Here is a 22,799-nt window from a genome sequence, read left to right as displayed (position 1 = left end):
TGACATCAAACCATTTTCATCCACACATCTGCTGCTCACTGGATATTTTCTCCTACTTGGATCATTCTCTGTAAACCCGAGAGATGGTTGTGTGTGAAAAGCCCAGTAGATGAGCAGTTTTTGAAATACTTAGACCAACCCGTCTGGCACCAACAACCATGCCACGTTCAAAGTTACTTAAATGTCCTTTCTTCCCCATTCTGATGCTAGGTTTCAACTTCAGCAAGTCTTCTTCACCTCATCTAGATGCCCAAATGCATAGAGTTGCTGCCAGGTGATTGGCTGACTAGCATTTTGTATTACCAAGCAAATGAACAGGTTTACCCAATAAAATGGCCGGTGATTGTATATTCCCATAGTTGGGAAACTAATCGTTTAGAGAGTAAAGCAGGCCATACATTAATTTTTTTTTTTTCTATGTTTCTATGTGTTCTTTTCACACTGGAACACAAGTGGCAGCTGCGGAGAATTGCCATGCACAAAAATCTAACATGTCTGCATTATTCTGCAACACTCTAAGCTCTGTCACACCTTGTTACATTTCAAAAGAGTTAAGAAAAAAAACAACAAAAAAAAATTTAAAAAAAAACACATAAACCATGCCTGTTGGCGTAAAAGCAAGGCACTGCCGCCAAAGCTTGTTCAGCAGGGACACCAACCTGCACACAAAAACTAAGTTTTCCTGTGTGAACCCAGCCTTAATGTCACTTAGCTAGGGTGTGCATCTGCTTTGATTAAAGCCCAACTCCAGGAAACATAAAAAAGGATCCCTTGCAATCGGGCTGCACCAGCACTGTAATTGCTTGTTTATGTCTAAGGGATATAAGAGGTGATCGATTTACTGGATTCTGTGCTGCTAGACCTGTCCCTGCAGAATCTTCTCCCCCATGCTCCAGTGATCTAAAGTCCTGAGGTCATCAATACCAATGCAGGGTCCACAGCCCTCCATTCAATGTAATGGCCCAAAGGGACAGTTCATTGCTTGAGTGTGGGGAAGTGCCATCTGCCGGGAGGCAAAGGATTAGAAAAAGTGCTTTCCCCACTGAAAACTAAGTTTTCCTGTGTGAACCCAGCCTTAATGTCACTTAGCTAGGGTGTGCATCTGCTTTGATTAAAGCCCAACTCCAGGAAACATAAAAAAGGATCCCTTGCAATAGGGCTGCACCAGCACTGTAATTGCTTGTTTATGTCTAAGGGATATAAGAGGTGATCGATTTACTGGATTCTGTGCTGCTAGACCTGTCCCTGCAGAATCTTCTCCCCCATGCTCCAGTGATCTAAAGTCCTGAGGTCATCAATACCAATGCAGGGTCCACAGCCCTCCATTCAATGTAATGGCCCAAAGGGACAGTTCATTGCTTGAGTGTGGGGAAGTGCCATCTGCCGGGAGGCAAAGGATTAGAAAAAGTGCTTTCCCCACTGCAAGGAAGGATTTTCAATATTCTCAGATATTTGCTTGCCGACCGCCTAACTGGGAACATATGTAAACGAGGCCAGATTTCCCCATAAAGAGGACCGGTCATACTGTATTGTTATCACAAGGGATGTTTACATTCCTTCCGAAAGAAATAAAAGCGATAAAAAAAAGAAAAAGCACTAGACCACCTTTAAAAGTGTCGCTCCATAGGCGACGCTTTAAAAATGTTAACAGGTTACTAGTTTAGAGTAACAGAGGGAGGTCTAGCGCAGTGATGGCGAACCTTGGCACCCCAGATGTTTTGGAACTACATTTCCCATGATTCTCAAGCACTCTGCAGTGTAGTTGAGCATCAGGGGAAATGTTGTTCCAAAACATCTGGGGTGCCAAGGTTCGCCATCACTGGTCTACCGCAATAATTATAGCCCTCGTGGTGATACCCAACGTGTGGTGCAGACACCATTTACATAAGCAGGCACGACCTACATATGCATTCGCTTCTGCGTTAATGGGAGTGCCTACAATTTTTTTTTCTATTACATTTTTTTTTCTATTTTTACACTGTACCTTTTTTTGTTTTTTGTTTTTTAATCACTTTTATTCCCATCACAAGAAATGTAAACCTCTTGTGATAGAAATAAGACAGGTCCTCTGTATGGAGACATCTGGGGTCTATAAAACCCCAAAGTGCTTCTCTACCCTGAAAAGAATGAGGGAAAAAAAAAAAAAAAAAAAGGCAGGGTTTACATCTACCAGAGCCAGAAAAGAGGTCATGAGGTCGCTTCTAGCCTCCCAGGATCATAAAGCTGTGCAGAGACCAGCCGGTCAGCTCTGTGGTAACCCGCTACAGGATTGGATCTTGGGGTCTCCGATCACCTGGGAAAGCCTGGAGAGGAGCTGATTGGCGGTGAGTAGACATACCCTCCCGCTACTGGTTAATCAGTGACTGGGATGGCTTTTGCGTTAGAGGGAATTTCTGGCTGAAAAAGATAGCTATCTGGATGACGTTTGTAGACATCATCCAGATATCTCCACTTCAAGTTCAATATGGCTTCCTACGGGCAGGAAGCGGTTAAGAATGCTCTCATAGAAGTGTTAATAGTTCATTTTTATCAATAAACAAAATGGAAAGTAAATGAACAGAAGAGAAATCCAAATCAATATTTGATGTGACCACCCTTTGTCTTCAAAACAGCATCAACTCCTCTAGGTACACTTGCATACAGTTTTTGAAGGAACTCGGCAGGTAGGTTGAGATCACGGCTCTGTGGGGGCAAACTATCACTTTTAGGACTCCTTGTTCTGTACGCTGAAGATAGTTTTTATTGACATTTGCTGTATGTTTGGGACCGTTGTCCTGCTGCAGAACAAATTTCGGGCCAATCTCACTCCTCCCTGATGGTATGGCATGATGAAGAAGCATCTGCCTGTATCTCCCAGCATTGAGGACACCATTAATCCTGACCAAATCTCCATCTGCCAAAATGCAGCCCCAAACTTGCAAGGAACCTCCACCATGCTTCACTGTTGCCTGCAGACACTCAGCATTGTACTGCTCTCTTTGGCGAACAAACTGCCTCCTGCTACAGTCAAATATTTCGGCTTTTGACTCACGGGTCCAGAGCACCTGCTGCCATTTTTCTGCACCCCAGTTCCTATGTTTTCATGCATAGTTGAGTTGCCTAGCGTTGTTTTCACATCAGAGGTATGGCTTTTTAGGACACAATTCTTCCATGAAGACCACGTCTATACAGACTTCTCTGGACAGTAGATGGGTGTACCTGGGTCCCACTGGTTTCTGCCAGCACTGTGCTGATGGAACTGCTGGACATCTTCCAATGTTGAAGGAAAGTAAGCATGAGGTGTCTCATCTGCTGCATTAGATTTCCTTAGCCAACTACTGTGTCTATGGTTCTCAACCCTGCCGGTTTCTTTGCGCCTCTTCAAAAGGGATTAAACACGCTTTGAAACCCGTCTACTTTAAAATCTTTTGCCTGGCTGATATAGTACTACTTTGTCTTGTTGCTATGCTCAGTCTTGCCATAGCGTATGACCGGTGACATGAAACGGTCTTCCACAACCTCACCTTAGTAGCAGAATTTGGCTGCTCCTCACCCAGTTTTAAGCCTCCTTCACAGTCGTTTGTTAATGACGGTTTTAACCTATACATGAAATTGATGATCATTGGCACCTGCTTGGCATAAATTATTACACACCTGACTAACCCTACAAAATCCCTGACTGTTTGCAAGTGTAACGGCCCGTACACATGATCCGAATATCGTACGACTTTTTTCGCTTAATAGTCCCAAGTAGAATTTGAATAGGTTACTAAAGTCACGAAAATTCTCGTAGGACAGAAAATAAAATAAAATATTATAATAATAATAATAATAATAAATAATAGGAAGTGATGTCATGTGTTGTATTGCATTTTCAGACAACAACAGTACTGACTAAAAGAAAATCGTACGGGGAAAATTTTCGTGCTTGTCCAATCATATTGGATGAATTGTCGTGATCGGCTCTCGAAAGCTCTGTACGAACGATCCCATTATCATACGATCGCATTGTAAGCAGTATTTTTCGTCCGATTTTTGGATCGTGTGTACGGGCCATAGGAATTTATGCTGGTTTGAAGCCAAAGGGTGGTCACAGCAAATTGTGATTTGATTCAGATTTTTCTTCTGTTCTCACTGCAAATTTATAAAAAACCAAATAAAAATCAAATTTTTGAAAGCATTCTTTTACAGCATTTCTTCACACCTGCCTAAAACATTTGCACAGTACTGTACATATGTATACAGATATTTGGATTTTGTGTTCCAGATCTGAATGCAGTGCATGTTTACACACCTGCGTGAATGTAATGTCTCCATTGAAGACAATGCAGCTGCGTTCTGCCAGTGTACATAAGGCCTTAAAGACGCTGTGGCTTATCAAGTTTTGATTTGCATACTTAAAAAATGCATTCGCTTTATTAAAAAAATAAAAAAAAAAAAGAAGGTGAGGTTAAGGGAAAAATAGAGCAAATGTCCTGTTCACTGCTGAGACAGATCTATAGTTTAAAAAGGCATGGTGTTGGTGGCTGACTGGAAGGTAGAAGGGATTTGGCTAAAAATAAAACCTCAGATGTTTCTGACCCACTGCAAGGAAAGAAATAGGAAGCTGAAAATGCAGGAAAGGAAGATTAAAGATTTGTCATAGCCTTTTCAATTTGCAACTGGAGCATTACTAAAATCTTTACAGGGATTTTGAAAAAAAAAAATCTGTGAGTAACAAAAATCCAGGTGTACTGTAGCACACAGATAAATGAAACATTTTGCCAATAATTTTCCATTTTCTGCAACTGAAAGGTTTCATTTATATTGGCTTGTGTACGCAGGCAATCGTGTCAGAACCTCTTTTCTGATCAAATTACTGAGGGATAAAGCAGCTCAAAAGGTGATTAGAAAGGCCCTAAGCGCAAGTTGAATGCAACTCAACTCAAGATTCAGGTTCTTAGGCCAAGTAAAAATGCAGTTTTCAAAATGCTAATTGGATTCAGTTGAATATCAATGTTTGCATATTTTATTCCTTTTGTAATATTGCACAAAATCATGAATGCAGATTTTTTTTTATATATTGTAGATACAGATTATTTTCATAATCGATTAGTTGGCAGATTATTGTTTCGATCGGATAATAACCTTAAAAAAAAAGTGTGGTGTTTAATTTAATATGTAAAGTTTAAAAAAAAAGTATTCTTAAAAATCTCTATGCAGTGGTAAATATAAATAACCAACTATATGTTTAGAGAGAAAATTCTCTAATCTACTCTGAGAATAACAGACAGAAGAGATATACTGTACATACTATTGGAGGTTGAATCTGGTAAATATCAGACTAGGAGATCACATTTTTTATTTGGACCCCTTTACACCGGGGCGCATGTAATGATCCCTGCCCCCTGTAATGTTCCCTGCCTCCTTGTAATGTGCCGTGCCTGCATATAATATACCCTGCTCCCACGTAATGTGCCCTGCCGTCATGTAGTATACCCTGCTCCCACGTAATGTGCCCTGCCGTCATGTAGTATACCCTGCTCCCACGTAATGTGCCCTGCCGTCATGTAATGTGCCCTGCTCCCACGTAATGTGGCTTGTCTCCATGTAAAAGTTTACTTTAAATGTAATTGTAATGCCTTCTATTACCTCCAGTCTATCAGCCTTCACCTTCTCTGGGTTCAGATGCTGATCTTTCCTGCAGTGTCCTTAAAGTATTTTTTTTTTTTTTTTAAACATGTTATACTTAGCTGCTCTATGTAATGGTTTTGCACAGAGCAGCCCAGATTCTTCTCTTCTGGGGTTCCTCACCAATGCTTCTGGCTCCTCCCTGCCTTCAGAGTGCCCCAATAGCAAGCTACAAATTATAGTATAGCGTGCCCCTATAACAAGGTAAAAAACTTCTGCCTTTACACCCACTCACTTCCTGCCCAGGACTACATGTTCCATGAGGCATTGCTCCTCACACAGTCACATTCACAAGTTCCCAGGCACTTACTGACATGTATGGACGGTGTACCGAGCTGTATGTGTGCTGCACTGTATTTCCTGATGTGTAAACAAATATTGCATTCTGTATGCAGGCCAACTAATCGGCTGGCCGATTAATCGATTATGAAAATAGTTGACAACTATTTTCATAATCGATTAGTTGTCGATTAATCGATTAGTTGTTTCAGCCCTAATACAGATAGTGATATAGATGTGATTACTAAGGAAAGTGATGTCCTAGTTACTTTATACACGGTTTGTAAAGTAAAAAAAAAAAAAATTTTTGTGAAGAGCTGGCTGGCAGGATTGTAGACGGCGCATTTGTGTCACCTAGGCACCTTACCTAGAAAATGGTGGTGAAGAGCTCCAGGCTGACTGAAATGGAAAAAAAAAAAAAACCCACACACAAAGTTTTAACTAGTAAAATAGTTTCCCTGGAGCACAGCACAGGACAGTCTTCTTTCAGGTTATTAAGCGGGTACACACTTTTTTTTCTATCAACCCAGTGGGTATCAGAATCGCAGGCAGTTTCACACTGTGCTCTGTTAATGACACGCCCAAGTCGGTTTGCAGAATGCAGCGTGAACTGTGGAATCCGATGGCATTGGACCGCTAGGGTCTGAACACCCATGCGATCCGATTCCAGTGCGGAAAAAAATAAAGTGTCCTGCATGTTTTTGGTGCAGATCCAGTGAAAATTGAGCCATACATAATGTATGGCTCAATTCGCATGTCATTTGTACTGGAATTTGGTGCGATTCCTGTACAAATGACATACGATGCAGCAGACCGCATCAGTTTGAACCCAACCTCAATGATGCTCAGGGCTCTGTTCTTGCTCTGCTGTGGAAGCCTGCTGCTGAGGGAAAAGCCTAACTGATGACACAATAAAAAGTATAACCGATGGCCCTTTATTTTGGGGAACCCATTGGGAACACTGTCACAGATTATTAAACTGCACAGACAAGCAGATGTTTCATGACTTTATACTTCTGCACTTGTTGTAGAAATCTTCCTGTATTGAAATTGCTGCCTTGCATAATAAAAGTGCAGGAAAACATATACACACACACACACACACACATCTCATTATGCTGTTGCATTGTGCTAATCCTGCTCTAACCCTGTCTATTCCTTCCGGGACCATTAAGGCCAGACGCACACTAAATCCAATATGCTGAATATGTCACATGTGCAGTCACATGACTCTGGCCCTTTATGAAACCAACATCCATCAACATGTCTGCACTCCGCCCCTTTTTTCCCCCCAGCCTATCAGCAGACACCAACCCCTCCCCCTCACCTCTCATGGAGCAAGCATGGGTGTAGGTCCAACGAAGGAGCTGTGCATGCTCTGAAACACGTTACCGCCCACCACCTTCACCTGATGTCACATTGGCCGCGTGCGTTCCAGAACCCGGGCAACCCCATCGCATCTTCACTTCCTCGCCAATCCACGTCACCAGGGACTGACCGCTGCAGGACGGCTCTCTCCCCCCCAGACAGACGAGGATTACAGCGAACCGCATGAGGACAAATTATATGCTTATGACCTCTTACTCTCATGTAAGTGTAGGGCTGAAACAACTAATCGATTTAAAATCGACAATAGATTATGAAATTAATCGATTACTATTTTCATAATCGATCACCCAGTAACATAATGGGGTTAAAAAAAAAATGTAATAAAAATGAGCCCTTTATTGTACAAAAAGAGCAAATAATCGCTACTGTAAATATTACTTTCACAGTTCTACAGTAAAAAAAATGAATAAAGGGCTCATTTTAGTTTTTTTAAACCCCATTATGTTAAACATCTTAGACCTGGTTCACATCTATGTGTTTTTTGGTGCTTTTTGCAGAAACTCACTACAGTTCATTTACATGGTTTCTAGGGGTGCAACGGATCAAAAAACTCACGGTTCAGATCATTCCTCGGATCAGGAGTCACAGTTCAGATCATTTTCGGATCAACAAAAAAAAACATCTCTCCCACTAATGTCCACATCATCTCCCCCACTGTAATATCCGCAATCTCCCCCACTGTAATAATATTTTAGCAGGGTATTGGCAGGGCATTGCAGGGTATGGCAGAGTATTGGCACTGCTGCCATCTGATCTCTCCCCTCCACTGAACAGATCAGTACACAGAGGGGAGAGAGGAACCGGCGTCATTTGTTTACAAGTGATCGCTCCGTCATTTGACGTGGTAAATGGCCGCCGGGTGTACCAAGATGGCCACCGCTCCGGAGCTAGGCTGAAGCCGCGGCCTTTCCTAAAGCCGAGGCGTGCTCCACAGAGCACATGTGTGCCGAACAGGCTGAACCGTTCAGATCACGGACCGGTGACGATCCATTGCACCCCTTATTAACAGATTAATCGAAACAATAAATCGGCCAACTAATCGATTATGAAAATAATAGTTGCAGCCCTATGTAAGGAGGAGGGAGGAGGGAGGAGGGAGGAGGGAGGAGGATTTTTGTTTTTTTACAATTTTTTGGAAAATAAGTAACTTTAAAAATATTTGCTTTTTTTCACAATTTTTTTTATCATACGGTCACCAGTGCAGTACAGCGGATACTGACCATATAGAAAGAAAATAATTTTCTAAACATTAACTCTTTTTTATACCTTCATCAGAGTAGTACCATAGTAATTCACCATAGTAATACTGTACTAATCTGGGGGGGGGTGATCAGGGATTATTGTTTTTTTTTTTTTTTTTTATTCCTGTTACAGTGATTATCATTGTAACAGCAATGTTTTGAACTGTCATGAATTGGTTACACATTCATAACAGATGTGATTACTAGTGATAGGCTACAGCTAATCACATGGTACAAGGTGTTTTTCTCTCTCTCCCCCTCTCTGATATTGGGAGCCGCAATCCACCGGCGGACACAGTGGTCGGTTGCAGAAGCTGCATGCGCCAGGGGGCGTGCTGCGTGCCCCTAACCCGGTACATGTACGCAATCCAGCCTGCCTTCGCCGCACCCTGTAAAAAGTACTGTGGGCTGTCTTAAAAACGGTTAAAGCAGTATTGGAGCTAAAAACAAAATATATTGCAGCTTACCAATTCTTAAAGCAGAACTGAAGGCAACATAAGTAAATTTATGAGTATACAGGCCATTTATTGCAGAGGCGTCATGCAGAAGCGTTTTTTTTTTCCTCTCCTTTATTTTAACCTGGTGCTCCCACCAGTAACACACTTCCTGTCTTAGGGTGTTTCCACTACGGACGGATAAGCAATGAAGACACCTTTGGACAGCAGTACTGTCAATCAGGGAAGATGGTAGCATTAGACGTACTATCAGATTTAGATGAATGGGACTATCAAATTAAAGCAGAACTAAGCCTAAACCAAAATAAAGAAAGAAAGAAGAAGAAGCAACTGCAAGCAGAAGACATGCCATGACACATGCTTCTGAGACACAATTACCTGCCTGCTCACAGTAAATGTACACTGAGCCGCACGCAGGAGCAGCTCGGCGTACATTCCAGGAACACTCCAGTTGTATCAGAATGACGTCATCCACAGCCACCCTCTTATAAAGTAATAGACGTAACACTCCCCCCCCCCCCCCCAATTTTAATACGGTATGCAACGTGCCATCATCTATGTTCAATTGCGGAGATTTCTCTTTTACTGTAGTGTAGCCAAAACAGGAAGCAAGAGGAAATCTCTCCAAAGTGAGGGAATCCCAGGGGTGTCATCAGACCCAGTGTCTACGTTGGAAGATTTCCCCTCTATTGCTGTTCTGACAGTCAACACAAAAAAAAAAAATTTACTTTTACTTTTGATGATGATTGTAAACAAGAAAATAAAAGGGAGAGTAAATCTCCCCAAAGTCCTGCTAGCAGCATCTTGAAATCAATGGGGCACCGCAGCTATACCACCAGCAAAGCGCCTCTGCAGAGGCGCTTTACGGTGGTTTTTAACCCTTTCTTGGCCACTAGCGGGGGTAAAACCGCCCCGCTAGCGGCCGAATACTGACGGTAAAGCGCTGCTTACAATAGCATCGCTTTACCGCCGACGCCGCCCCCGCCCCAGTATGAAAGGGCCCTTAATCTACTCTATCCAATATTAAAGTTTGGGGGAGAAGATATTACATTTGCAGGCAAGGAATGTAATCGTCACATCGCTGGAAGGTGGAGGCGAGTGTTTTCCAGAGTTTATCTCACTTTAAAGATGAACTCCAGCTAATACTATTTAAGCAGTTACAGCAACAGTTATGTTTCCTTTCGGGGTAGTAAGTACCTCTGTCAGTGTTAAGTTTTGCCTCAACCTTCTACCTGCCACTTTTGCTAAACAGCTTGGTCTTTACCCCTTCGCACCAAAGGGTAAAACAAATTCCAATTTTGCAACTTTGACATATTTGACGTGTTAGTAAAACCGTACATATCACCACAGCTACTTTGTGCATCCAGGTGGATTATATCTTGGTTTTTTTCAGGACTGAATTGAGCTTTCATTTGGTGGCAAATAGTTATGGACATCTCATGATTTTTATTATCCAAGGAAAGCTTGCCCAAAATAGTGAAGGAGAAAAATTACTTGTTTGCAAAATTATATAATAAAACTATGAAAGTTTTTTGTTTTTGTTTTCAAAACTCAGGTTTTTATTCGTTTATTTAGCAAAACATAAAAAACCCAGCTGCCTGTCCCCGATTGACAAATTTCTGGACTGCAGTCCGCTCCATCTCTCAGAAATTCACTGACTTTCAGATCCCGAATGACCCGGCATTCTTTCTACTCCATGTATCTTCCATACCGCTCAAAACTTATAAAAAATCCATACTAAGACACCTTACAAATGCAGCCAAGTCCTGCATACCCATACTATGGAAACAACAATCCTCACCAACCACATCAATGTGGTTGCGGAAAGTAGAAGACATAAATAAAATGGAGGATCTAATAATGACGGCCCAAAACAGACATGCAACCAGAATCAGAAAACTTGGACACTCTGGAATGTGTTCAAATATTCAGAAGAAGGCAAAGCCCTCTTTGGGAACCCGAATGAATAGGCCCCATGTATAGAAGATAGCTTACGGAACTGAAGACCTCAGCTTGTCCCCATGATACCCCAACGATCCTTCCCTTCCCCCCTGCTCCTCCCCCAACTTTCCTTTCCCCTTCTCTTTCCTTCTACTTGCTTTTCTATTTCTTTGTGTTGCACTCAGGTTGCTGTTTCCTGATTAAAATGTTTAAGTCTACTAAAGTATTGGCATACAATGGGAGATCTTGACTGCTGATCGCTTTATATATACACAGCAATTGAAATTCTGAGATGTAATGATATGGAAAATATGTATATATCGATAATAATACCATAGAACAGAATTTCTATGTCAAGCCTGCAAGATGTATTATGTATTATTATGATGCAATGTCAGGAGGCGGCAACCCCCCCCCCTACTGTTTTGTATTTTTCGGGCTTTGCCCTATTCCTTTGAAAATAATATTACATAATAATATATATTTGAAAAAAAAAAAAAAAAAACCCAGCTGAAAGCTAAAAATTGACCTGGGCAGGAAGGGGGTAAAAATGCCCAGAAGGCAAGTGATTACTTTTTTTTTTTTCTACACACTCTTCTACCCACCCCCCCATCTCTGCAAGGACAGAGAAAGATACAAATGTATCTGTCTCATCCATTCACAGAGACAGAAGACACGGGGGTGGGCTTCAGTGACTGATCACTGTGACAGCCAATCAGAGGCTCCCACAGAGATCAGGTGATGCCGAATTTATTGTTCTGGGTCCCAATCGTTAGAACGGGGCACGGAGCTCTCGGTGAGACCAAATCACCAAGTGATTTTCAGGGGGATCTTCAGGTGTGGTATATATACACAGTTACATCGACCAATATAAACTATATATAAAAAAAAATACACACCTGGAATTATTCTTTAAAAGTAGCAGATAAGGACAATACTAACTACTCTTAAAAACGGTTCCCTCCCCCCACCTTTTTTATGCACCTATTCTGCATAATAAAAAAAAAAAAAAATCCAGTGTACTTGCCTATTTTTAACTTGTTCAGGTCACATGTTCCTCGAGCTCCGACTCCCAAGGGTGAGCGACTCCTGCCGGAGAGATGAGGGAGTGCTGAGAATAGCAGGGCAATGGAAGTCTATGGGTGATGTCACAGCTCTGGGAATTCACAGCAGTGGTCGAGTGATCACACACCCGAAGCTGCAGCATCCTGTGACGACCTTTTTTATACAGGTTTTATACAGGTTAGGTAAGAGAAGGGGAGAGGGAATATTTGTAAGCGTAGTTAGTATTTGCCGTTACTACCTCTAATAAAATGCAAATAAAACGACACTCCTATTTAAACACTTAGACTGCAATCACACATCAGCGTTGTGAATCGCAACATGCTTCAAGCAAAGCGGGTTGCCGCAATTTATCACACGACAATCCTGCACCGCAATATTAGGAGTCATTCAGATGAAGGACATCTCAAATGTGAGTCCTGCGATCTGTCATTCACACACTGGCGCTTTAATCGTAGCAAATCTGCCCACGATTCAAAACGTTGAAGTATCAATGCAGTCCTAGAGCAAGTCTTTACAGTATAAAAAAAAAAAAAATGAATATATATCTCTATCTATCTATATACACACACCACAACAAGCAAGGTTTTCATTTCAACTTGAAAACGTGTTTGACAACAAACATGATTAACATGCAGAGCAGACTTGAAAGTAATGTTTTTGTTTCTCTGACAGCAGGAAGGAACAAATGGAAACATACATAAGAACAAAAAGGTGTCTGTACAAATAAAAGCTGGATTTTTAAATAAAGTAACATATTGTAGCTTACAAATTCTTCGATGTAGTGGCTGCATTCCTTTTTTTTTTTAATGTTTTATCTTTATTTCACCTGGGGAACCTGCCAGACTACCACACTTGTATTAGAATGTCTAAACTCTGGATGCGGTAGTAAAGCAGACACATCTGGACAAAAAGCATTTCCAGTTTGGGGAGAGGGTAGTGTAAAGCCTGGTACACACAATGAGATTAAAAAAATCAGACAAAATGATTGTCAGTTTTCTCCAGATCGAAAACGAATATGTTACTAAAGTATGAATATTCTCGTATGTGAGAATAAAACTTCGGAAGTGATTTACAGGGGGTCCCCGGGTTACAAACAAGATAGGGACTTTAGGTTTGTTCTTAAGTTGAATCTGTTTCTAAGTCGGAACAGGTAAATTTTTTAAGTGTAGCTCCAGCCAAAAAATCTATTTTTAAGTTTTGTAGATAGCATAGGGAAGGGTTATCACCCCTGTAATATTTGTTTTGCTGTCTGTGCCCCTGTTCAGAAGATTTCACCTCACTTTCTGTCCCAATGACAATTGGATTTTGAAAATTTGGGGTTATTAGGGAAATAAGGATAGGTGATAAAGCATCAGTGGAGACACCTTTTTCCCATATTAACTCTTACAGGAGTGAATTTCCCTTCCTAGGGGTAGATTTCATTTCACTTCCTGTTGTCTCCCTCCGTTTGCAAGTAGGAGTCGTTTGTAAGTCGGATGTTTGTAAGTAGGGGACCCCCTGTAATGTATTTGTGTTTTCGCACGAATACTCTGATTAAAAACAAAAAATTGTACGATCTGGTGTCGTACGAGAAAAATTCTCGGTCAAATCTGTGTACCAACGGTCAGATTATTTTAGGCTGCATTCACACTTCAGCGTTTTGAATCGCGGGCAGATTCGCAGTGAATCTGCCCACGATTTGAGAGCGCCGATACATGAACGACAAATCTTGGGACTCGCATTTTCAATGCCATTTGAATGTCACCTCAAATCGGCTCTGCGGCGATAAATTACGGGAAGCATGTGAACTTTTTTGGGCGACATGCTTCCTGCGATGCGATTGCAGTGAGATTTATCGCGCGGCACACCCGCACCACGATTTGAAGCATGAATGGCATCTCAAACACAAGTCACGCAATTTGTCATTCACACATTAGCGCTTTCCCATCTGCCCGAGATTCAAAACGCTGAGGTATGAATGCAGCCTAACAATCGTTTCCAAAGCAGTATTTTTTGTACAATATTCTGATCGTGTGTATGTGGCTTTAGGCTGCTTTCACACTGCTGCACTGTGATTTGGCCGCAGCACAGTGTACCCATGGTTTTCAAGTGGGTTACCCATGGTTTCCCCCACAGACTTCTATTATGTCTGCTTTTTTGCCAATTTTCTGAAAGCGCACCAAAAGTCCTGCACGGTGCATCTTTGATGTGCTAAAAAAATAAAATAAATAAAAAAAACACATAAAAGACAAAAACACACCAAAAACCGTGGATATAATGCACTGCAGTCAAATGGAACGAAGGTGAGCTACCAGCTTTAGATGGACTTGACTAACAAAGTGAAGCTAAACTCCAGCTCAGGTTAGGGTCACACTATTGTAAATGCATTTCCAAACCTAAAATGTGCTGCTCTTTAGCAGATGCACAGGGATGCCCTGTGTTCTCTACATGTTGCTGGACTCATGGCTCTGTGGGGGGTTGCTAAGCTCCAACAATGAGGGCCCTTTCACAAATGCCCAATTTGTCTGTCGGTTTGGTGGGCTGATGTATACAAATGTATGTTCGTTCACATCCGTTTACATCTGAGTCACTTTATGCCCGCAGAATAAAAACAGAAAAAAGGTCTGCATTCTTTTCCATTTTTGTGGACATAAACAGATATAAAAAAACTGAACCAAAGACGAACGTGTAAACTATACTGAATTAAAGGTGTACATAAAATCTGATAATATTGATGGATGTTTGCTAATTAACTTGCAATAAAACAAATATAAAAGTCTTTTGAGCAGCCAGCACAAAATGTTGAACAGCAATACAAGCATAAAAAGAAAGGTGCAGCAATCAGAATATAATGTCCTTAGACCCTTCGGTCTGCAGATGTAAATAATGGCCGAACGCTTTATGGGGTAAATTTAAAGAGTGAGAGAGGGAAGATGACCACCGGCACCCAAACACACTGCCTCTTACCCTCCTCTTTGGACCCTTTTCACAGGGGTCAAATGAGCAAATGAATGGAATGAATGAACACCCTCATTCACGATCGTCCACAATCGGTCAAGCAAGGCAGATAAAACAGGATGGACACAGGTATCCCAATCTCCATGCTCTGTTCCCAATGATCACACCATTAGATCCACATAACATATCATCCCATAAAATATAAAAAGGAAGAATCCTCATGGTGTAGTAATTCTTATACAGGTTTAATAGTTAAAACAAGGGAATATTGCACTCACATTTTCCATATGAAAGATAATCACTTTGCTGTATGATAAACATACAGCTCCTGGCTAATACTGCCAACAAGATGGCCGCCGCGTCCCTGCACATCACATCTCAAGCTCCTCCCTGCGCGTTTCATCATACGTTGACGTCATCGGGGCGTGGCCTGACGTGCATGGCACTGTCCTCGGACTCCTCTCCTCCTCTACCAGCCGGCACTCTCCATAGAGCTCACGGACACCCTCCAACCGCTTCCTTGTTTACTCAATGTATCAAACATTGTCCAATACTCTGTCTCAGCACAGGCGTCTGTGCTGCGACAGAGTAGAGGACAGTGTTTTATACATTATAGAGTAAACAAGGAAGCGGTTGGAGGGTCTCAGTAAGCCCTATGGAGAGTCCAGGCTGATAGAAGAGAGAAGTCCGGGGACAGTTCAATGCAAGTCAAGCCACGCCCCTGACATCAATGTATGATGAAACGCATAGGGAGGAGCTTGAGACGTGGCGCAACTGTGCCGGGACGTGGTGGCCATCTTGTTGGCAGTATTAGCCAGGTGCTGTAGGTTTATATCAAGCAGCAAAGTGAGGAGGTTAAGAGGCAGTGTGTGTGGATGCTGGTGGGGATTATCTTCCCTCTCTCACTCTTCAAACATACCCCATGAAGTGTTCGGCCATTATTTACATCTGAAGACCGAAGGGTCTAAGGAGATTTCATTCTGAGCGCTGCATCTTTCTTTCTTTTAATCTAATATTGATTCAGGTTACATCTGTCAATTTCTTTCTTAGCAAAAAAGGAACTGAACTGATGACGCAAGTGTAAATGACCCTAAGGCACAATGGGTGTTTAGCCCTGTCTGGAGGGCACAGATACATTGTCCAGCCTCATTGCCAGTAGCCTGTCAAACTTTATGAGAGCGTGGCAGCTGCTGCAGCTGTACAGTGGTACTCCTGTTTAAGGCAGTATGCACCCAGGGATGAAAGCCCGGACTGCAGACAGCATGCATTCGTCCCTGGGCACATACAGCCCTAACTGCACATACCACGAGGTGCACTGCCCCACCTTGCCCTGCCAGAGCAGCTGTCAGACTCAGTGTGACAGGCTGCCAGCAGCAGAGCTAGACGGAGCACCTGTGCCTTTCAGGCCCCAGCTAAACACTAGGTCTTCATACATCAGTGTGCATGAGGACTAAGGATAATCGGATGGATACACACCCCCTCCTGTCCTCCATTAAGAAAAGCTCTTTTACTGATTACACTGCCAACAACACAGTCCGTCTGTGAATGGGGCAAAGTCTAATCAGTCCATGTTTCACAGTAAACTGAGCACATTACACAGAACAAGGGACAATGCAGGAAGTCAATGTTTTTGACTTTTCACCAATCCAGTGTCATAACAATTGCATTTAACAGGTGGCAATCTAAAATATATAAAATTAAAAAAAAAAAAAAAACACAACAACAACATTGTTCTTGGTTATCCAGCGCTATGGTTGTTAAAAAAAGGCAGCCCACCCACGATAATTTCGTTTTCAGCAGTTGCTTAGAGGGCAATATCACCCAATGGTTCCTTCTTCACAGGAACTCTAATAGCAAGCGCCGGTCGTGTTTTGGCTCACAACCACCAGTTTGTCTCACTTGCCATGCTGGACTTTTCTTTTACATCTTATGTTCGAACATACAACTGGTAATGCAACTCTTCCTGCTACAACAGGAAAATGTGCCCCTGGACAGTCTCTCATTCTCAACTAAATCACAGAATGATCTAATGTCTAGATGGAAGTTTTAGACTGCCCTACAAAGAATAGAGGAAGAATTTCCACTGGTTAGAAAATCTTTTCTAATCACTGCGGATTACACCCCCCCCCTCTAAAACCATCATCTGTCTATAAATCCACACATCCCTGCTTACTAGGGGCAACAACACCACACTTCTTTTAAAAGTAGAACTATAGACAGGTGTCTCCCCACCCCCATTTTGGATAGTGTAAGGAGGGTTTACTTTTAACCACTTTCAGATATATTTATTTTTTCTCCATCTGTGTCCCATTGCGGAGACTCTCCTTCACTTCCTGTCCCATAGCCAAATAGGAAGTGAGGAAATCCCTGCAAATTTGAGGGAATTCCTTTGGGACCCCAGGTCACCAGAATCAGCGGCCCTATTGGAAGATTTCCCCTTTTACTTTTTTGGGGACAACTCAAAGTTGATTTTCTTTCACTTTCAATGATAATGGTAAACATGGCAGTCAGGGATGGGCTCAGCCCTTCCTTCACTGAGCCGGCCACTCAGCTGTCGGCTAATTGCCAGCTCCCATCTCTCTCCACAGTTACTCAGCTGTTGTTGATATCCTGCTCCTCAGTCCAGAGGTTCTCTGCCTTTGCCTTGGTCAACAACACAAGAAACATCTCCTGTGTTCCTGTTTAAAGACTGGCTTTGCTGTCATCCCTTATGGCTCCAGATTGCCGTTCCACTACATTGATCCCTGACTTCTGGCTTGGCTGACTATCCGTTCCAGTTATTGAACTTTGGCTATGTTTTGACTACGTTTGTTCTTTTATTATTAAAAACAAGTGTGATTTAACTGTACTTCCGTTTCGGTCTCATTTCATGGTTTCTGACAATGGCAAAGTGGGTGAATCTCCTCAACAGGGGCACAGACAGCAATAAAAACTAACAGGGGTCCTAATCTCTATAAACACAACACACACACACTTTGCCTTTTGTTATACTTTAAGGGCCAAAACTGACCCAGCACACATTAGGAGACTATTCACCAATCTATATGATCAACAGGAGTCCAAGAAACATGATCAACATCCAAAGCCAATTTTCACTACAGACTGAGGTTCTGAACGCAAAGAATAGAATGCAGTCTTTTTGGTCATCTGCTAATGTAATGTGCAGGTCTTTTCCCACCATTTGGTAAGGTAGGGTGGATTTTGACAGGAACATGTGCCTAGTAGAAGTTGGTGGGATAGAAATAGGGTCTTCCTGCTGCTTTGCCTTCGCAATATTCTTCAAACAGAGAGAGTTGCCTATGAAATGAGATTGGCTTGGGCAGCAAGCTGCTGGAGTTTGCCACATTCCCAAAGCTGGAGTTGTGCAGTTAACTGCATATCAGCTTAAGTTTACACATTTGACTAGGACTTTATGCGCAGAAATGCTATCAATATGAAGATGTACATAGGACATAATGTGTAAAAAAAAAAAAAAAGGGAGGAGGATACTTTACAATGACCTGCAGTTATACATGTTTATACTTACCATAAGTATGTGAAAAACATTAATAAAATAAATAAATAGTTCACCAAGATGTAATAAGAGGACTAAAGATCCATAATGAATAACCATTTGCTAAAAAGATGTATGCATGGCCCAAACTTTTTTTGAATACAGTAGTGAAGGATCAGAACAAGTTTTTACAACTACCTGGGAGATGTAGGAAGCTGCACACCGATAATCAGTCCGGTCACTGTATGAAAGACAGCTTCAGCTGGTCTCCTTCGAAAACCATGCAACCATGTAATCTCATGTCTACATGACTTACTGTAACAGCTAGCAGATATAGTAAGGGGAGGGGGAGAATGGGGACAGGGGTTCTCCTGATGGGTTGATATTTTTGGTCTTGTTGCCACCATTTTATTACATGCTGGATTTTGCCTCCATTCCCCTGTTTCGTATAACATGTTGCGATTCTTTTGCTCTGACTGTATGGTATTAAATCGGATGCACGTGTTTGGTATCATTATTCCCTTTTTGTAAGACTATCTTGCTGAAGTGCTCAATAAAATGTAACTTAAAAAAATAAATAAATGTAGAATATCAAAACAAAAAATTACACCAGTCACAATACAACATATTTTTTATATATATGACATAGCAGGAAAAAAAATATATATATTTTTTCCTGCTATGTCATTTTCTCACATGCTTCAAATAAGCAAAACCATGTGCCTGAAATAAATAACTAGGAATGCTTCAGCTATCAAAAACTAGGTCACTCAAATTCAAAAAGGCATTCCCATGCTTGGTAGATCATTCCAGTGCAAGGCATTCTTTAAATAGAAGCTGAATGCAATGTGCCCAGAAATTAGTCAATGAATTAATCACAATGCCATGAATAGCACATATCAACTTTGCAGGCTAAAGTACAGCTGATAAGCCTGGCATCACAGCACAGTCATGAATAAATTAAAACACTGACACAACAACCAGTATGGACATTCTAGACTTCGATTTTAGGAGGCACACCTGAAACTTTTCATACAAAAACAGCTCTTCCTGTTACAAGTGATGTTGGCGGCTTTTACCAGCCTCTGAAAAATGCCCAAAGTAACCCAAAAGGGCCCAGAAAGATTTGAAAAAGTATGTTAAAACTAAAGTGCATCCGGAAAGAATTCACAGAGCTTCACTTTCCACATTTTCTTATGTTACAGCCTTATTATTATGTGGGGGGGCAGCAAAGGGAAAGGAAAGACAGATTCTGGTGGTAGGGGACTCAATTCTTAGGAGGACAGAGAGGGCAATCTGTAACCAAGACCTGAAGTGCCGAACAGTATGTTGTCTACCGGGCGCTCGGGTTCGGCACATCACGGATCTTGTGGACAGATTACTGGGAGGGGCTGGGGAAGACCCGGCTGTCATGGTGCACGTTGGCACCAATGACAAAATCAGAGGCAGATGGAGTGTCCTAAAGAACGATTTTAGGGACTTAGGAGCTAAATTGAGGAAAAGGACCTCCAAGGTAGTGTTCTCAGGAATACTACCGGTACATCGAGCCACACCAGAGAGGCAGAGGGAGGTTAGGGAAGTAAACAAGTGGCTGAAGAGCTGGTGTAGTAAGGAGGGGTTTGGGTTCCTGGAGGACTGGGCCGACTTCCCAGTCGGTAACCGGTACTATAGAAGGGACGGACTGCACCTAAATGAGGAGGGTGCAGATCTGCTGGGAATGAAGATGGCCAAAAAGTTAGAGGGGTTTTTAAACTAGGCGATGGGGGGGAGGGTCCAGAGACAGTGATAGCCAGCGCGGAAGATATTCCAGAGGGTAGTATTGGGGGCATTAGTGGTAGGTTAACCAAAGCACAAAAACACAAGGTGAGTATAGTAGCAAGTCCAAGTTGCAATCTTGAAACACCCAATACGAGGACAATATGCGACCGGTCTAAACTACGTGGCATGTTCACCAATGCCAGGAGCCTGGCGGACAAGATGGGTGAACTAGAGATACTGTTGTACAAGGAGGATTTGGATTTTGTGGGAATTTCAGAGACCTGGTTCAACAGCTCTCATGATTGGCTGGCAAACATTCAAGGGTATACCCTATACCGCAAGGATAGAGAGGGTAAAAAAGGGGGAGGGGTAAGCCTATATATCAAGAATAATGTACAAGTGAATGTGAGAGATGACATCACTGAGGGGGCTAGGGAGGAGGTGGAATCTTTATGGGTAGGGATGAAGCTAAGGGGAAAATAATACTGGGAGTATGCTATAGGCCCCCTAACCTGAGGGAGGAAGTGGAAGTGGAGACAGATCTCCTATCACAAATTGGATTAGCAGCAAGGATGGGAAGTGTTATCATAATGGGGGATTTTAATTATCCAGACATAGACTGGGCGGAGGGAACCGCGCATTAATTTAAGGCTCGCCAGTTCCTTAATGTCTTGCAGGACAATTTTATGGGTCAGATGGTAGACGCACCAACTAGAAATAAAACATTACTAGATCTACTGATTACCAACAATACAGACCTGATAACAGATGTGGAAATACGGGGCAATTTAGGTAACAGCGATCACAGGTCAATTAGTTTCAGTATAAATCACACAAAAATAGGAGACATGAAGGGAACACAAAGACACTGAATTTCAAAAGAGCCAACTTCCCTAAAAAGGCATAAATTGGGATAAAATATTAGGAACAAAGAATACGGAGGAGAGATGGGTTTGCTTTAAGAGCATATTAAATAAGGGCATTAGCCAATGTATCCCATTGGGTAATAAATTTAAAAGAGCGAACAAACATCCTGGATGGCTTAACTCCAATGTAAAAATGCATATAAAAGCAAAGGAGAAGGCCTTCAAAAAATACAAGGTTGAGGGATCATCCACAGCATTCAGAATTTATAAAGAATGCAATAAGAAATGTAAGGGTGCAATTAGGATGGCTAAGATAGAACATGAAAGACACATAGCGGAGGAGAGCAAAAAAAATCCCAAGAAATTCTTTAAGTATGTAAACAGTAAAAAAGGGAGGACAGACCATATTGGCCCCATAAAGAATGAGGAAGGACATCTGGTTACAAAGGATGGGGAGATGGCAAAAGGTATTGAATTTATTCTTCTCCTCAGTCTTCACGAGTGAATCGGGGGGCTTCAGTAACCAAAACTGCAGTGTTTATCCTCATGACACAACACAGGAAGCACCTACATGGTTAACAGAGGACGGAATTAAAATTAGACTTGAGAAACTTAACATTAATAAATCACCGGGACCAGATGGCTTGCATCCGAGGGTACTTAGGGAACTCAGTCAGGTGATTGCCAGACCGTTGTTCCTAATTTTTACAGACAGTCTATTGACTGGAATGGTACCAGCTGATTGGAGAAAAGCCAATGTAGCACCAATATTTAAAAAGGGCCCAAAAAACATCCCTGGGAATTACAGACCAGTTAGCCTAACATCAATAGTATGTAAACTCTTGGAGGGGATGATCAGGGACTATATACAAGATTTTAGTAATAAGAATGGTATCATTAGCAGTAATCAACATGGATTCATGAAGAATTATTCTTGCCAAACCAATCTATTAACCTTCTATGAGGAGGTGAGTTGCCATCTAGATAAAGGAAGGCCCGTAGACGTGGTGTATCTGGATTTTGCAAAAGCATTTGACACAGTTCCCCATAAACGTTTACTGTACAAAATAAGGTGCGTTGGCATGGACCATAGGGTGAGTACATGGATTGAAAACTGGCTACAAGGGCGTGTTCAGAGGGTGGTGATAAATGGGGAGTACTCAGAATGGTCAGGGGTGGGTAGTGGGGTTCCCCAGGGTTCTGTGCTGGGACCAATCCAATTTAATTTGTTCATAAACGACCTGGAGGATGGGATAAACAGTTCAATCTCTGTATTTGCAGATGATACTAAGCTAAGCAGGGCAATAACTTCTCCGCAGGATGTGGAAATCTTGCAAAAAGACCTGAACAAATTAATGGGGTGGGCGACTACATGGCAAATGAGGTTCAATGTAGAAAAATGTAAAATAATGCATTTGGGTGGCAAAAATATGAATGCAATCTATACACTGGGGGGAGAACCTCTGGGGGAATCTAGGATGGAAAAGGACCTGGGGGTCCTAGTGGATGATAGGCTCAGCAATGGCATGCAATGCCAAGCTGCTGCTAATAAAGCAAACAGAATATTGGCATGCATTAAAAGGGGGATCAACTGCAGAGATAAAACGATAATTCTCCCACTCTACAAGACTCTGGTCCGCCCGCACCTGGAGTATGCTGTCCAGTTCTGGGCACCAGTCCTCAGGAGGGACGTACTGGAAATGGAGCGAGTACAAAGAAGGGCAAC

The 22,799-nt window shown here is 42.1% G+C and overlaps 1 protein-coding gene across 6 annotated transcripts in view; it reads right to left on the bottom strand.

Annotated features, from left to right (window-relative positions):
* Positions 1-22,799, bottom strand: part of NUMB (NUMB endocytic adaptor protein) — a 175,212-nt gene that overhangs the window by 95,230 nt on the left and 57,183 nt on the right. The window contains exon 2 of one of the 6 annotated variants that reach the window (XM_073608896.1): positions 11,982-12,043. The exons of the other annotated variants lie outside the window; for them this stretch is intronic. The gene's annotated coding sequence lies outside the window, so the exon portion shown is untranslated. The remainder of the gene's footprint in view (positions 1-11,981; positions 12,044-22,799) is intronic. 6 annotated transcript variants of the gene reach the window in all.

This window comes from Aquarana catesbeiana, linkage group LG13 (assembly GCF_042186555.1).
Source record: "Aquarana catesbeiana isolate 2022-GZ linkage group LG13, ASM4218655v1, whole genome shotgun sequence".
NCBI classification, from domain to species: Eukaryota; Metazoa; Chordata; class Amphibia; order Anura; family Ranidae; genus Aquarana; species Aquarana catesbeiana.
Note: the sequence above shows the minus strand (reverse complement) of the source record. Positions and strands in the feature narration are given on the sequence as shown.